Below are 10,302 nucleotides of genomic sequence, written 5' to 3'. Positions count from 1 at the left end.
GAATAATATTATATTTTATTTACAACTTCTGTAATTTTTGAAAATATGTATATAGTCCTTCTCCCTCCCGCCCACAATTTTTCTTTTTTTCAATTATCGGGGAAGACATAGATATATTTACTCCTTCTGATTTTTACTACTATTTTGGTAAAGATAATAATGGCATCGTTAATAAATTTTTCTTTTCCATTTTTGTTTTGTTGCTCTCAACATGCATAAATATTCTTACCATGAAGAAATTAAATAAGTACGACCAGGATATAAAATAAATTATTTATATATATGATAGAATTAAACATGTTAAGATATTCAACGTTAATATTGTGCACACGTATGAAAGGACCAACCGTGGTTGAAGCCACAAGAACTTATTTAAAACTCAAACATTGCGCTAACCATGATTGTAGGAAAGATTTGGTGTTTGTGACATATTCAATATGAAGAGCTTATAAACTCACATTTGATGGAGGGGATTATTTGGATGTCTAAGTAGACTTAAATCAAAATGAGAATGTCAATATTAAATAAAATTAAACTCAATAATTGATACATAATAAAAAGAAAAGACTTGAAAATTTGAATTTTAAAGTTTTGAGTTAAGATATAATGTTATTTTATTATTCTTATTTATTTATTCTCATTTGATCTCCCGTTTTTGAGTATTTGCTTCCTATTTTTAGCAAAGTAATATTTGAACGAGAAGAACGTGTGTCATGTTTTATTTTTTTTAATTCATTAACCTCCTTTGTTGATTTTGAAAATTCGGCACTCCTTTAATTTCTTTACTTTTCTACATTCCGTTTTCTTTAATTTAACTTATAAAAACTCCTTTAAATTTTCCAAAATACGTACTACGTAGTACGTACATCGTACTGGAAAAATCGAATTGATTAATGAAAATTATCATCAAATAATTTAATGTATTGATTGAACTGTTGAATTAATGACTTTAGAAGACTTGCAAGGTCAAACACGTCTCAGCCATAAAGTAGGCCTAAACTTTCTTTAATTATTCCTTACCTCCCGCTAAACAAAAAGGAATAATCCACATAGCAATTTTGTTTGTTTTCTTCCAAATTTCAAACCCACGCTTTTCATATATTAACCCTATTAATTGAAACTGTCGTGGCTTTGAATTTGAAAGTGATTTCTTGTCACAGCCAAAAAATCTTAATATTATATTACAGTTGAAGACAGCAAATATATACAAAGACACGCAGAGAAGAAAAGGAAAGAAGATATATGTGTATACACATACGTTGGTAGTTTGGGATTCTCAATCTAATGTCATATATACAATATTGTCACATCCTAATGTTCTTTAATTTTTCAAATATTTCTTTTTTCTTTCCGTTTTATTATTTACCTTTCACTTTCTGTATTCGGAGAGCCAAATTAACTTTCCGAACCAAACAAAATCGAAATCACATGAAATTTTGAACTTGGTCCAAGACTAACTTGAATATTTATATAGACACTACAAATATTACTATCACACAATTTCAGTTGGGAAAGAGAAGAAATAGACAACAAAGATTGATAACACTGTCTTACTTCAAAATGCAAGATTCGTGAAATTATAAGTTCTTTCATATTTTCTTATACACTATTTAGTAAGTCCTTTTTTTTTGGGTAATTAAGCATAAGAAGTCATTTTGACAACAATATAAAATATCTCTTCTAAGATATTGGAAATAATAAGTAGATCTCTCTCAACTAAATTACTATATATGAAAGAGTTGATCAGATTTAAACCTCTAATCATGTGTTTAAATGACGAGATTTGCTATTGCTCAAGCTAACTTTAGTTAGTTAGTAAGCCCAATTCTTTTTTCATTTAATTTCATCACTTGCTATTCTAAAAAGCTTGGGATTATTACCACTTCCTACTCAAACTAATATGAATTCTTACTGTATGAAACTATTATTACTAACAACGGCCTTATGAGTACCTCAGAGATGCTAAAAGCCTAATTCTATATTATTGGAAACTTCCCACCTTAGCTTAATTTTATTTTCCACCATAATTATTTAACAATATCCATGTTAATTATTTTATAAATTTTGCAAAATGACTTATAAATAAAAATATAAAAAGTTTAACTGAGAGTCTTATACATAGAAACTAATAGAGTAGTATTATTTACCATTTACACTTACAATTGTATATTTCAAGAGCCAAATTAAACATATTCAAAAATAAACAAGATCACATGAATCTTGAACTGAGTCCAAGACTCCTCATTTGAATATTTTTAATTAATTATATATATGAATGAGATCGAGCATCATAACTTACAGCTGTGAAAAAGTGATACATATGTATATAAAATCGTAAAGAATAAGGTTGAAAAAGGAAGATGAAGCTGGCATACCTGTTGATTTCGTTTTCAACCCTAAAATTCTATTGGTGGCCAAATTATGACAGCCAGAGATTCTCTCAAAGACGTCGACCATTCGTAGATCAATCAAACAAGGCGTCTTTGGCTACATAGCCTTGTACGAATCAGCCTGCATGTATCATCTCATTTGATATATATATATATATATATATGAATAATTAAATTAAATATAAATAAGGCACATGAGAGTACTGGATGGTTTATATATATATATATAGGACTTTGAAAATAGTGTGCGACTTTGGAAATCCACAGAATCAAACAAAGAGAAAAAGATGGGGTTCGGCAGAGAGAGAGAGAAAAAAGAGAGAGATTTCCATCAAGTAGGTTAAACGATAGCAGCAAGAGCCATGAATGATATACACACACACACACTGGCCACAACTAAATTAGGTTACATCAATTCAATGTCATATAGATTCACGTATTCCCAGTTTTTTCCACATAAATCTAAGAGCTTTTTATTCATTTATATTATACAATTCCCTCTTATTTTCTATTTAGTTTTTTTAAATGTCCTGGGCTTTTTCAAATTATTTTACTCTTTGCATAGAAGGGTATGTATGTTTATTTTCTATACGTCAATCTAACTGAATTACATCTGGGTATTGTTAGGTTGATTTACGAATAATTCTTTTGAAAATTTTTTATCATGTTTAAGCAATTGTAACCCGTTACTTCAACAACAAGAAGATTATATAAGTAAAAAAAAATTATTGGTCAATTATTTAAAATTAAAAGGACAATTTTTCCAAAAAAAAATTGTAGTTAACGGACACAACCACCTTCTTGTTTTAAAAAAAATATATACAAGCCTTTTTAGAATAAAAACTTACTAAAATTGTATTTTAAAAATGGGAGTGATGCTTCCGCTTTACCATTGTTTCTTAAATTTTAAAACAGGCTGTTTTACATTGACAATGTATAGTTACAGCTTGAATTATAAACATAAAGATGATTTTATAAATGTTGTATAATTTTTTTATGGGAAAAGGAGATTACTTTACTTGAATTAGAAATATATAAAAGAGGATATATGAAAAATATATCAATAAAATATTAGAGTGGAGTAGCTTGCAAATGCTTAAAATAAACCAAATTTCTAACATCTATAGTTAATTTTGTGTATTGCTTAGCTCAAATTCAATAAAAAATATTTAAATAACTATAAAGATTGTTGGTTAAAAAACTATAAAGATTATTACACTTTGGCAAGCAAGATATGCATCTATCAAGGGCACAGATTTGATCATAAGGAGTAATTAAAAAAAATATAAAATTTATGAGGAGTTATGCTATTACAAGCCACATTGAAATTAAGTTTAAATATAAAAAATAAATTTGACCATCAAATTAAACAACTTTTAAACTTATTATAGGGGACGATATATCTAGTCCCGTTCAATAAAATTGATTCTGTCTTTAAAGTTAATTAGCGGGTAAAAGAAGAAGAATTGAAATATCAATCAAAATTAGAAACAAATTTAAAAAGGCACGTTACACTCCTCACCACATATTTAGTCAATAAAAGCAAAAAAAACAAGGGGCCAAACATATTTTTCTTTTTGTTAGAAATAAAGCAAAATCTTGCTTTCTGCACCATACGTTGCCACACACACATATATAATAATAATATTATTATTAAATAATAATAATTGGTTTTGCTTTTTTGCTTTTGCAACTTTGATTGTTGTTCCTCCTGTCACCACTAGTTATTTAGGCTCATAGGTCTAACATGGTTGAGATTTTATTTTAATTTTTAAATAATAATAATAATAATTTTGTTCTGTTTTATTTTTATACTTCCATGATTTTCCCCGTATTCTAAGCAGATTGATATGATTGCGCTCATGGGGTTGAATGTTCTACTTTTGCAGAACAAAAGTCAGTCAAAGTTATTATTTGTCAAAAATTGTGGAATGTGTGTAATCTTTTTAAAACTATTTATTTAACTACATGATTTGAAATGAAATCATTATGCGAACTGACTTTTTTCTATGCTTTTTATATATTTCCAATTTTATATATTTAATATTATTAATTAATGCTTGGAAGAAAATAATTATTTGGTACCCAACACATAAAAAGTTTAAGTGAAATGTACTCAGTTCCTTTGAATAAAGCAGCTGAAAAATTCAACGAGGACAAATTTCATAATCAATTTGCACATCACACATCAAAAAGCCCATCCTGTCTCTCCCGTCAATTCATCCATCTTTTCTTTTTCTCACTTTTTCTCCACTTAAATTAAATTATGACCACAATTATTTTCCGGTGCTCAGATTTATCTGTTCAGACTCATTATTTCATTTGTTAAAAAAAAAAAAAAACTCTCAGAGTTCAGACTAAGTAAAATCAGTTAATGTATATCAAGATTTGAAAGATGAGCAGTTCAACCACCTTTTTTTTCCCCAAGGTTAAATGATCTAAGCCCGAACAACTTCACTTCTTAAGACATTTTTTTGTAAAATTATACTCTATTTGATATAAAATATAAATATTTACTTTTAATTAATTTTTGTTCAAAATATAAATAACTTAATATATGTAAAAAAAATTTCTCCATTTCACTCCATGTATTTATTAACTTAGATATTTGTGTACATGCATCTCTCATTCATTGTGAAGTGTATTGGTAATTAGGATTAGAAATAAGAGGAAAAAGCAATATATAATTTTATGGGAATATGGATTTTACTAGTGTGTGATTTTTTTTAAAATGCTTATATATTGGACATAAGAGAGTAAATACTAATAAAATTCATTAAAAATAATTTATAATCTTAATTTTTTACAAATTTTCAAGAATAAGAGAGAGGGGGAAAGGAAATTTATTTAGAAAGTGAAATATAACAAGGGACAATATTAAACTAATGATCATCAATGAATTTTTTTTTCAAAACGGGTTATATTTTAGAACAATAAATCACTGTCAAAAATTCCTTACAAAATGGGACCGATGAAGTATTAAAAATTAAATCAATTTGACCGGTTGAATTTGTGAATCATTGAACTAGTATCTTAATCAATTCAATAAAATATTTTATTTATGATTAATTCAACAACAGTTCTACTATAATTTTGATTATTTAAACAAGTACTTTAACTTGTTTAATATGGCCGTCTCAATTTTTAGTATCTCTTATTACGATTATAGCTAATTAATAGCTATGTAGCTATGTAAGTATGGGCTATATATCCGAATGGACAGAAATGGAAGAAGGCAATGGAATTGGGTGAGCAGTGGGTAAGTGATTATTCTAAAATCTAAACAGAGAAAGAATGGTGCGAAGCTGCGTCCCTGAGACACAGTAGGAGAATAATCATCAGTTGGTAATAAAATATGATTACGTGAAAAGAATTAAAAGAAGAGAGATATATTATTGTATGGAAATATTTTCTTTTTCTTGCTTTATTTCTCTCTCTCTCTCTCTTCTTATCTTTTCTCCTTTTAGCTTTTTTTTTTTTTAATATAAAGAAAGTTGATAGGGGTGAGGAGGAATCCATATGTGTTCCAAGCACTTCCAGACAAAAATGAAGTTCAGAGAATAGAAAAGCACACTTACCTTTGCGACCCAGAAAAGGAGATTTCAAACGCACAACACACCATGAGAGCCTTAGCTTAGGAAATTGCGTGGTTAGTAGTCCAACCACAACTTTAATTAATTAATTAATTACCTAAATATGATTATTCATTAATGTTAAAGTTTTTATATTATACACAGAAATATATATAAAATATTATATAAAAACAAGGTACTAACAAAATTAAATTCGTTGAATCAGTCAATAGTAATTTATAGAAAAATGAATAAAACTCGAGTTAAGAAATTGATTGTACTGTATGGCGTATCTCTTTCCTGTGTGTTTCTCTATATTTAGAGAGGTTGGGTGCAACTGGAACCCCACATGTTATGTTGCTCCGATTTGCGAGTGAAAGGGAAGAGAGTGAGGTATTAGAGAGAGTCTTAAGGATCCTCTTTTCTACGTTTATACATGTTGTAGTTTACTGGGTTTGCTCGTTTAATTTTATTGGAATTTATGAGTGAGTAGGGTTTTGTTTTTGTGGGGCTTTTTTGATGATGATGATGACCTACCTAGCTATGGCTTCCCCAATCTCTCTCAGATCTCTCTTGCTCCCCCACCTCATCATCCATATATACCTCTTCTCCGATTCTGCCCCTTCACTCTTCCCTCTCCACCATCTCTCTCTCTCTCTCTCTCTCTCTCTCTCTCTCTCTCTCTTAGATCTCTCTAACTTCTCCTTCTCCTTCTCCATCTTCTTCTGATCTTCTTGGGTGATCTGATGATGATGAAGGTGGTAGAGAGAGATATGTATATGTTAGTTAACATGTAGCTATAGGTTTCTTTCATGGTCTTCGTCAAACTCCTCCTCCTACCTCATCAGCACCCATCGTGTTATTCTTGATTCTTATTTTCTCCGAGAGATTATTCTTATTTCTCTGCAACAAAACAACATGAACTTGCATCTCATAAGGTTATTATGCTGTTCTTTTAGCAGCACCCTGTAATTAACATGTCCCAGCCGTAGCTTTCATTTCGTCTTCTGTCGCATTCCTTCTTCATCGAGAGGAAGATTAGGCAGCTTTAATTTCGTGTTGGCGCAAGATAATTAGATTACACAAACACAGACACAGAGAAAAGACACACACATATGCATGTGAGATTATGAGTATGTGCCTGGCTCCCTGTATGCCATTTGCAGAGCCCACCGGAGAATCGATGGCCTCCGTGGATGGCGTATGAGGAGCCAAGCATATTCCATGTACATACATGGATAAGATAATATATAATATAAAGATCGAATTTCCATATTTAGTTGTATTGGTGTTTGTTTCTGTTATTTTTCATTATGATTTTATTAATTAATCATATGTTGAGAGATTCTAATTAATACTAATTACTATGGAGGTCATAAGGGTAATATACACATATATAGGGTTAGGTCTTGTTATAATTCCAACCACAAAGCAAGCACGGCATTGTCATTTTCAAAGTCACAGCGATCTGCTTCCTCAGGACTGAGCATAAAGGTACATGTTTATCTCTTCTTTCTCTTCGTTTTCAAAAAAACCCATCGTTTTTTAGGGTTTTTTCTTAATGGGCTTAAATTTGTTGGAGAAGAAGATGATGAATTGAAGCTGCATAAATACTACCTAGCTAGTATCAGACATCAGCATGTAACTTGCAGATAAGAACATCAACTTGTGGGGAATATATATATGTATATATATATCTCATTCCCATCTTACTATTTGCTTATTCCATGAGATAATAATCATTTGGCTACTCTTGAAACGAGGAATGTCATGGGAAAACCCACAAGAATTAGCTTGAAATATTTGTGCCTGACAATTATATGTATATACATCATGGAAGTTACAAAATTAATTAATTAAATTTAATTTCTTACTGCACATTTTCATGTCGCGACCATTCGTGTGTCTCTTGAAACTCTGAAGTGATAACAACGTCACTTTTCTAAGGGGCAACTAAATGATAGATCGAAAGAGGAATTTTAATGATTTTTTTAATCCTTTTCGATTATTCGTATAATGACTTTTGCAAATGTGAAACGTTTTGTGGTTATTTCTCTTGGCCATATATACATGTGTAATGAAAAGCTATCATTTTAATGCCATTTTGGCGCGAATAATAATTATTCTATATGGGTTAATCAGTCATCTAACCGATCTCAGTTTTATTATTTTGAAATAGAACTTTCATTTGATCTTTCCTATTAATCATTTAATCTGTGCTCGCTCTCAGAAATCGGTGGCCACTTTATCTCCTGGGCTACATACACGACTACATAATACTATGGATTATGGATTGTAAGTATAATTAAGTTGTTTAATCCAGATTCCTTTAGGAAACTTGAATGTACGTGATATATTTACTACACTGAAACATGTTTTCTGGGTGCATGTCTTCGTGTCCGATTGTTAACAATGTATGTGTTAATTAAGGAAAACCTATAAATCAGAGAGAAACAAATTAAGTGTTAAGCATCAATACGTGTATATGTTACTCGTGAGTAAGAGAATCCCACTTTACAACACTCTGCTATCTCTTTCGATAGACTTCAATTTAGAAATGGGTTCATGAAATCCTGAAAACTATATTAACAGTACTTATATATATATATATATATATATATACTTCCTCCTTTAAAGAAATAAAGTATTTTTAACTGAATTTTATGAGTAGTTACTCACTTTTTAATTATTTCTATTTTTTTATATTTATTTTTATTAAACACTCTATAATAAATATAAATTTATTATCAATTTAGGCGCTTTAAAAAAAAGTAATGATTACATCTTAAAAAATTAAAAATATTTTTTATTTTTTAATATTTAACTTTTTAAAAATATTTAAACAGATAGAGTATATATATATATATATATATATCTCCATGTGTGGCTCATGAGGGAAGTAATTCATAGGGTAGAAGTTAAATTAAACGGAATGTAGATGATCATATATTTATGAGAAGAGATCGAAATAGGAGTAGGAAAAGTACCAGAAAAGAAATCACAAGAGATATATGAATCTGTTGCTGCTTCCCAGATTGGCACATTGTAATGATATGTTCTCATAACTGGTATGAAAATGAACCAAGGAAGGACCAGCTTCACGACCAGACCCAGAGAGAGAGAGAGAGAGAGGGACCGTAACAAGCTTAGGCTTATCTGGGAAGTGTAGAGTAGGGCATGGTCCTATAACTACAAGCACGTTGTACGTAGTATAAGCTATGCAACGTAGTATAGCAGTAGTATAGCTAGCTAGCTCTTCTTTGCTCATCATCCGCATTATTATATATCATCATCGCATAAGTTCCATTCTAATACCTTGCTCAAAATAATAAAAAGTTCCATTCTAATACCAACAAGTTATTCAGAGTTCAAACATCAAGATCAATGCTAGTATTATCTAAAGTGAGCTTAGCGGGTTTCAATATCTCATATCTTTGATTCATATTAATTGGATTAGCAGTTTGAGTATCTCTTTAAGGGTAGTCTTCCCATAAAAAATTAATTGCTACAGTATATTCCGGACTCAAATTCAAAATCTAATCAATTGTTTAGCATACCAGTTGATTCAAGTCTCCGGTGATCAAGATCATATATCATACATATTGTATAGAGAGAGAAGGATTGATGAAACTTTTAAGAGATGGAGGAGTCTGAAAAAGAAGATGTCAGGAACAGGAATACTAGTGAATAGTGAGAGGATGTGTTGAGTGTGCGCGTGTGTGTGATTATGGGAAAAGGAAAGGGGCATACTCGTAGCAGTGAAGGAGAAGGGAAAGAAGAGTTTGGGAGCATTCATCATTATAGCTAATGGGGAATCTCTCTCTCTCTCTCTCTCTCTCTCTCTCTCACAACAACACGAGAGAGGGGGAGAGAGCAAAGGGAAGGTGGACCACTCTATGAGTTTGTCTCTATAGAGAGCTAGCTAGCTTTCGATGGGGTTGCAGGGAATATGGTATACGGTCAAAGCAGGTCAAAAGAATACAAAAGGACATTATTAGTCAGGTCACTACGGGGACCACAACCTAAGATCTCATCAGCTCTTTCTCTCCCACCATTACCAGAAAAAAATAAAAATGAAGGAGAAAATTACGTCCTTCTTAACCTCTTTCTCTCTGGTTATCATTCTTCTGAGTTGTTTCTGAAACACAACACACTTTATATAAGTTTTCAAGTCTTGTTTTATAATATAGGAGTACTTCTGCGGTGCTAAAAAGTTATGGCCTGATAGCTACAACTGACTTTTGTTTTTGTTTTGTTTCCCTGTGAGACGTGAGTGGTGCTATGCTAGTTTAGCCGACCAAGTCCAAGACACTGTTAATGCTCAATTAATGAACAAAGAT

General features: G+C 30.6%; 1 long non-coding RNA gene across 1 annotated transcript; it reads left to right on the top strand.

Annotated features, from left to right (window-relative positions):
• Positions 1–6,319: 6,319 nt before the first annotated feature.
• LOC129296140 (uncharacterized) lies at positions 6,320–8,438 on the top strand. The gene is made up of 2 exons (XR_008589699.1): positions 6,320–7,456; positions 8,193–8,438. It is a non-coding gene; the product is annotated as an uncharacterized LOC129296140 (long non-coding RNA).
• The last annotated feature ends 1,864 nt before the right edge of the window (positions 8,439–10,302 follow it).

The sequence above is a fragment of the Prosopis cineraria genome, unplaced genomic scaffold, assembly GCF_029017545.1.
Source record: "Prosopis cineraria cultivar Desert tree isolate PC_DT_omini unplaced genomic scaffold, ASM2901754v1 PC267, whole genome shotgun sequence".
NCBI classification, from domain to species: Eukaryota; Viridiplantae; Streptophyta; class Magnoliopsida; order Fabales; family Fabaceae; genus Prosopis; species Prosopis cineraria.
The sequence above is the reverse complement of the archived record's forward strand: the minus strand, read 5'-3'. Positions and strand labels throughout refer to the sequence as shown.